The sequence below is a fragment of the Neophocaena asiaeorientalis genome, unplaced genomic scaffold (assembly GCF_003031525.2).
Source record: "Neophocaena asiaeorientalis asiaeorientalis breed wild unplaced genomic scaffold, Neophocaena_asiaeorientalis_V1.1 scaffold629, whole genome shotgun sequence".
Classification (NCBI taxonomy): Eukaryota; Metazoa; Chordata; class Mammalia; order Artiodactyla; family Phocoenidae; genus Neophocaena; species Neophocaena asiaeorientalis.
This window is the reverse complement of record NW_020175468.1, coordinates 1509724-1517809: the sequence shown is the minus strand read 5'-3', so window position 1 is coordinate 1517809 and position 8086 is coordinate 1509724.

Here is an 8086-nt window from a genome sequence, read left to right as displayed (position 1 = left end):
TATCCCTCAGTTTGATACTCTGAAGACTTTCCACCCTACTTTGAGTTAAATCTGTACTCCTTACTGAGGCCTCTAGAGCCCTGTGTGGTCTGGGCTCTGACGCCTCTCCGACAACTCCTGCCGCGGTCCCCTTCACTCACTGCACTCCAGCTTCTTCCTCTGCAGTGAGCACCTTCCCATCGCAGGGCCTTCGTACCTGCTTCTCTGCCCGGGACACTCTTCTCCCCTCCCAGACAGTCACGTGGTTGGCTCCCTCCATATCATCTCCTCAAAGAGGTCTTCCTTGTCCAACTTATTTTTTTTATTATTATTATTTTTTTTTGCGGTACGCGGGCCTCTCACTGTTGTGGCCTCTCCCGTTGCGGAGCACAGGCTCCGGACGCGCAGGCTCAGCGGCCATGGCTCACGGGCCCAGCCGCTCCGCAGCATGTGGGATCTTCCCGGACAGGGGCACGAACCCGTGTCCCCCTGCATCGGCAGGCGGACTCTCAACCACTGCGCCACCAGGGAAGCCCTGTCCAACTTATTTAAACGCACCCTCCTACCCCTTCCTGGTTACTCTCTATAACACCCCCCTGTCTATTTTCTTCATAGCATTTATTGATAACTGAACTTTTCTTATTTTTTTACCTACTACTCACTCACTTTCTTCTCTCCCTAGAAGGCAGACCCCTTGAGGAGAGAGACCCAGTCTATTCTCAGTGACTATTATATCCCAGGTGTCTAGAACATGTCAGGAAAAGTGTCTATTTTCATTAAATTTATTGAATATAATACATAATTCATCCAGTCTTCTGGGTACTTCAAATGCTCTTCTTGAAACAAAATCATCCCTCAACATAACAAAACATGAACTGTTTCTGTTGAGTCTGCTATGCACTAGGCAGGCACTCAAGTTATCCCTTCCAAAATCCTTCCCAAAATCCCCCGAGGAAGATGCTATTATCCCCTCCCCATTTTACAGAGAAGAGTCGAGTTCAAAGAGGTGTTATTGATACAAGACCACACAGTAAAGAAGTGTTAGATTTGGATTCTGAACCTGCTCTGTTTGACTCCAAAACACACATTCTTCCTGCTCTGCCATATTGTCTGGGACTTAACTGAATCACAATTTCTTTTCATTATAAATGTAATGCATTGGGAACTCCTGCTTATGGCCATGATGGGGTAACCAGTACCAGAACTGCCCTCCCGTGATAAACCACTAGAAAACTGGACAAAATATATGAGGCCACTATTTTCAGGCATTAAACAGATAGGAAGAGAACCATGGTCCTATAACCTCTGCTATTACACAGTAATTTCACTCTTAGGTAAATTTTGTGGTAAATTTCATTTACCGCAAAGAAATGAAAACACGGATCCATACAGTCCACACAAAGGCTTAGGTCAGACTGTTGGGGGCATCTTTATTAATAAAAACATAAAACTGGAAGTAAGCCCAACTTTTATCGCCAATGGAACAGATAAACCAACTGTGGTGTATTCATAAAGTAGAATACTCTTTAGGAATAAAGGGAATAAACTATTGATAGATTCAACAACATGGATGAATATCACAGACGTTAGGTGGAGTCAAAAAAGAGACACAAAAGAGTACATAGTATATGATTCTATTCGTACAAAGTTCAAGAAAAGGCAAAATTAACCTTTAGTAATAGAAATCAAAATAGTAGTTGCCTATGGGATTGGGGATTAGTTGGAAGGGGGAACGACGGACCTCTCCGGATTGATGGAAATGTTCTGTTGTCTTGAATGAGGCGTTGGTTACATGTGTATAGATTTGTCAAAACTCACTGAATTGTAACCTTAATATCTGTGCCTTTCACTGTATGTAAGTCGTTCCTCAAAATAATTCATTGATATAAAATAGATAACCAACAAGGACCTACTGTATAGCACAGGGAACTATAATCAATATTTTGTATTGACCTATAAGGGAAAAGGGTCTGAAAAAGAATATAGATAGATAGATAGATGTAACTGAACCGCTGTGCTGTACCCCTGAAACTAATACAGCATTGTAAATCAACTAGACTTCAATTCGAAAAAATATATAGAAATAATTCATTAGCCTCCACCTCCTATAATTTACAGAAATAAATTCTACATGGGTTACATATCTAAACCTAAGGGGTAAAACGATACAGCTTTTAAAAGAAAGCATAGGGGAGAACTTCTATTCATCAAAAGACACCATTAAGAAGATGAGAAGGCAAGCCACGGACGGGGAGAGATTCTTATGCAGAATATGCTAAAAAAAATTTCCTTCTAATCAATAAGAAAAGGTCAGAGAAACCACCCGAAAAACCGGCAAACTCTTTCACACCAGTGGAGGGAGCACAGATTGGTGTAACCACTCTGGAAAACAGGTTGGCAGAAACCTCCAGAGCCGAACATCCGCACACCCTCTGCCTCCTAGGTCTGTATCCACCAGAAACACATGCATGTGTTCACCCAAAGACACGGATAAGGACTTTCACAGAGACACTGCTTATACCAGCCAGAAACCTGAAAACAATCTAGATGCACATTGACGATAGAATGGCTGAGTAGACGGTGGTCTATTCACAGAAGGGCATCCCGCACAGCGAGGAGAATAAAAGACCCACGACCACATGCAACAGCGTGCGTGGGTCTCACAAACATTACACCGAATGAAAAAAGCAGCCAACCACCAAGGAGGCAAAAATAATCTACGGGGTTTGAGGTTAGGAGAGCGAGTGCCATTTGAGGGAGGGTGGTGCCTGGATGGGCTCATGGGAGGACTTCTGGGGGCCTGGGATGTGCTCTTTCTTGATCTGGCTGTGAGTACACAGACAAGTGCACCTTACAGAAATTTACTGAGCTGGACACGTATCATCTGAGTGTTTTTCTCTGTGTATATTACACATATTTTAAAAGGTTTACTTTTTAAAGTAAAGTAATTCATGATTGTGTTAGTTTTCTGTTGCTGCTCTAACTACCACAAACTTACTGGCTTAAAAGATACAGATTTGGGCTTCCCTGGTGGCGCAGTGGTTGAGAGTCCGCCTGCCGATGCATGGGACACGGGTTCGTGCCCCGGTCCGGGAAGATCCCCCATGCCGCGGAGCGGCTGGGCCCGTGAGCCATGGCCACTGAGCCTGCGCATCCGGAGCCTGTGCTCCGCAACGGGAGGCCCCACAACAGTGAGAGGCCCGCGTACTGAAAAAAAAAAAAAAAAAAAAAAATACAGATTTATTCTTACAGTTCTGGAGACCAGAAGTTCCAAATCAGTCTCACTGGGCTGGAGCCAAGGTGTGCCCCTTCTGGAGGCTCCAGGGGAGCCTTGCCAGGTTCTAGAGGCACCTGCATTCCTTGGCTTGTGGCCTCGCCCCAAGCTCTGCTTCTGCTGTCACGTTGTCTTCTCTGATCCTGCGGCTTCCTCTTATGGGGACCCTTGTGATCACATTGGGCTCCACTGATAATCCAGGATATCCTCTCCTTTTCAAGATCCTTCATCATAACTGCAAAGTCCATTTTGCCACATGAATCCAGGGATTGGGACGTGGGCATCTTTATTCTGTCTGCCACAATGAGCATGAGAACACAGGTGGAAAACAGAGAGAAGTAGGAAAAAAAGTCCATACTCTCACCTTCTAAATCCAGTCACTCCTTAACAGTTTGGTGCATTTCCACTTAGTCTTTTTTTAAAAAATTTTTTAAAATTATTTATTTATTTTTGGCTGCACTGGGTCTTTGTTGCTGCGCGGGCTTCCTCTAGTTGTGGTGAGTGGGGGCTACTGTTCGTTGCGGTGCGCGGGCTTCTCATTGCGGTGGCTTCCCTTGTTGCGGAGCACGGGCTCTAGGCGCGCGGGCTTCAGTAGTTGTGGCTCGCGGGCTCTAGAGCGCAGGCTCAGTAGTTGTGGCGCACGGGCTTAGCTGCTCCATGGCATGTGGGATCTTCCTGGACTAGGGATCCATCCCATGTGCCCCTGCATTGGCAGGCGGATTCTTAACCACTGCGCCACCAGGGAAGCCCCTCCACTTAGTCTTTAAAAGCATAGTTATAGTCATACTGCATATAAAATGTGAACATTCTGCTTTTGTTCACTGAACATTACCTCACCTACATTTCCATGCTAATATGTATTCTTCAAATTGTCATTTTAAATGGCTGTGTAATATTCTATCGAGTGGATGTAGCAGAGTTAACCGTTCCCGTCTAGCTGGGTACCCTGGTAATTTCATTAAAAAAAAACCATTATAAATAACATGATGATGAACCTCTTTGTATATGAGTCTCTGTTTGACTTGCAGGTGGATTCCCAGGCTGTAAGAGCGTGATCATTTTTTCCTGCACCGACATCTACTGCCAAATTGCTTTCCAAAAAGGGTGGTGGCAACTTACATTCTGATACCGTGTATGGGCACGAATGTCTGTTTCGCTGTACTCTCTCCAGCATTCAGCAGAACCTTAAAACATTTGTTGCTCATTTGACGGCAAGAAAAGAATCACTACGTTGCTTTAAGGCTGTGCCCTTGGGTTTTATCAAAAGGAATGAAACAAAACAGTTAATGTGAAAAATCACTTTGGCTTTTGCTGCAAAGTTTTGTTAATCACCTAGTAATTCAACTCCTAGGGACTTATATTAAAGAAATAATCAGAGACGTAGATAAAAACGTTCACGCAAAGATGTGTATCGTTGCATCATTTGTAAAAGCCAAATTCAAAAACGTAAATGTTAAAAATTAATAGAGGATATGTGGGACTTCCCTGGTGGCGCAGTGGTTGAGAGTCCGCCTGCCGATGCAGGGGGACACGGGTTCGTGCCCCGGTCCGGGAAGATCCCACATGCCGCGGAGCGGCTGGGCCCGTGAGCCATGGCCGCTGAGCCTGCGCGTCCGGAGCCTGTGCTCCGCAACGGGAGAGGCCACAGCAGTGAGAGGCCCGCGTACCACAAAAAAAAAAAAAAAAAAAAAAAAAGGATATGTGATCCTGAGGATGTTGCTGTACCTGTGTCCTGTTGTTTCCATTTTGAATCACTCTTGCCCTATCTATTTATTAATCATACATTCATTCATCTCTTATACGGACTAAGCCCTCTGCTGCAGGCCGGGGATACAGTGATGAGTGAAACAGTGGGGAGCTAAAAGAGTGCCTTCATGAAGCTCACATTGTTGTCTGGTAGATGGACCTACTTCACCGAAGGATCCCTTCACCTCAGTTTTCCCGTCTTTCTTTCTTCCTTTTATTGGCCGCACCATGAGGCTTGTGGGATCTTAGTTCCCCATCCAGGGATTGAATCTGTGCCCTTAGCAGTGAGAGCAGAGTCCTATCCGCTGGACCACCAGGGAAGTCCTATATCTTTCAAAGAGAGGAGTCGGAATAGATGCCATCTGTGCTCTTACTAATCCAACTTCCAAGTCTCTAGTTAATCTGTTTGTTTATTACCCCCCTGGCTAGCCTGCAGTCTCCTTGAGGGAGTGTAGCGGGTCTCTGCTGTCTTGTCAGCATGGCAGGTAGCTCCTTCTCTTTCCGGTAGTAGCACTATAATTTCCACGGGGAACTCTCCCTGTCCTACGTTCATTCTATGGGATTTCTCCCTGTCCTACGTTCATTCTATGGGATTTCTCCCTGTCCTACGTTCATTCTATGGGATTTCAGTGGCGCTAACCCATCCTAGTTATTAGGAGAAGGTACACGACCTAGGCCTGGTGTCTCCCAACCTCAAGACCTTTTCTGGGGTTAGCTGCCCTTTATCCTGGGGTTGGTTAGCTGTAGAAATGAAACCTGGAACTGCCAGTGACCACCCAGCTACCCTCAGGGCCGCTGCACATGCTCCGGCAATCTGTGCTCTGCACACGTTCAGCCAGTTCTCCTCTTGACAAACTATGTCCTGGATGTACGACTGTGCCAGCCGGATGGAAGGGATGACGTTTTGAAATGTATCTACCCAGAGTTGGTGGCTTTTTGTAATTTGTCCATCCCAGGGGCCTCTTTGTGTTGTTGTTGCTTTGTAATTTTTCCATAGGACGCCTGGTGACCCTGCCCTAGTGGAAAAGAAGCTGCCTGACAATGAAGGCGGGTGAACACAGAGGAAAGCAGATGGGAGAAATGGGGAGACACGCTCCTGACTGTGATATCTGAGTGCCTGATCCAGCCATTCCTGAAGCTGGCCCTAGTCCTGAACTTTTTAGTTACATGAACCAAGAAGTATGCATGCTCTCCCTGACCCCGGTTTTTTTTTTTTTTTTGGCTTAAACTGGTTTTCACTGGGGTTCTGTTACTTGCAAGTGTGACAGAACTGACTATATTGGGAGGTACTGCCTGCTATCTCTTCTCATACAGCTCAGCACACTCTCATTTCCCCTCTATGGGTTGTCAGTTTACCTAACTCTAAAATGAAAGGAGTGGGACTTCCCCGGCCGTCCCGTGCTTAAGACTCCGCGCTTCCACTGCAGGGGGCACGGGTTTGATCCCTGGTGGGGTAACTAGGATTCCTGCACGCCGCATGGGCGCGGCCAAAAAATAAATAAATAAAATGAAAGAGTTGAATCAGCGGCCCTTCCTATGGCAATGCCGATTGTATATATTTGATTCTAGAGGAATCTTGTTACAGGAAGTAGAGAAGGCAGAGATTATCGACCCCATTCTACAGTTGAGCTCATGGCAGCTGGGGGCGATTAAATGATTTGTTCAAAGTCACATAAAACAAGCACACAGAGCTACTGGGATTCAGACCTTGGGCTATATGGCTCCAAGTCCTGTGTTCCATTGACAGGTGGGGAAGCTGAGATCTGTACAAAGAAAGCAGCTTTAAAATCTCAGGGAATGGCAAGAGGGTTGATTAGTGGTAGGCTCCTCTGATTTCCACCTGGTGCTTTTTCCTTGGCATTCTGTTGCCTCTTGGCTGGTAGTGGCCATAAAACCATTTTGGCAAAAAATAAATAAATAATCAACACACATTTCTTCCACCGGACTGGCAAAAACTAAGCTGACTGGTGTATAAGTGTTGATGAGGATGTGGGAAAACCCTCTGTCCCATGGTTTGCAGAAGTGAAAACTGGTGTGCCCACACTACCTCCACACCCTTGCCGTGGCCTCATCCTTGCCCTTTAAGGCTGTGTGTGGTCACGTGATTGCTTTGGCCGATGGCACGTGGGTGGAAACAGTGGTGTGTCAGTTCTGAGTCTAGGACTTAACTGGCCTAGCGTGTTGCCATTAGTCCTCTGTGTCTCTGCTCCGGCCACGAGATACTTGCTGTCGTATAGCTGACCCTCCTTTGCCTGGACCCCAGAATGAGACGCCCAGAGCAGACCTGAGACAGCTGGACCTGCAGCCCACTGCAGAGCAGCCCTAGATAAGCCAGGCTAGATCATCTGGCATGGGATTACTGTTATTATTTTCTTAATATTTATTTATTTATTTTGGCTGTGCCAGGTCTTAGTTGTGGGATCTTTTAGTTGTGGCATGTGGGCTTCTTAGTTGCGGCAGGCACGTGGGACCTGACCAGGGATCAAATCCGGGCCCCTTGCATTGGGAGCGTGGAGACTTACCCACTGGCCCACCAGGGACGTCCCCCAGCACAGGCTTATTATTTGGAGTTGCTGAGTTTGGATACTCATTATATAGCAATGGTTGAAAGTTACAGGAAGTGTTGATTAAAACGAAAATGGATATACCCACGTGCCCTGATGATTCTGCCTCTTCTTACTGACCCTAAAGCGACATACATGGACCTGAGGAAACCTCTATAAAGATGTTCACAGCAACATCGTAAGATCAAAGAAACCCAAAATAACGCAAATGTCCAGCAACAGGAGAATGGATAAAGAAACATGAGTTTTTTGGGAATACCACTGCAGCTCTTAAAAGAAATGGTACAGAGCTATTTAAATAAATCTGGATAGATTTCCAAGACATATTGTTGCATTAAAAAAGCAAGCTGCAGAACAATATGTACAGCACGATCCCATTTCTGTTAAAATACACTCACATGCTTGCTAAAAAAATACTACTCATTTACTATACAATACTATGAGCACACTATATTACTAGTTATATGCGCATACTTATAGACAAAGATCTAGAAGGACCCACTATAAACGGATAACAAGGATT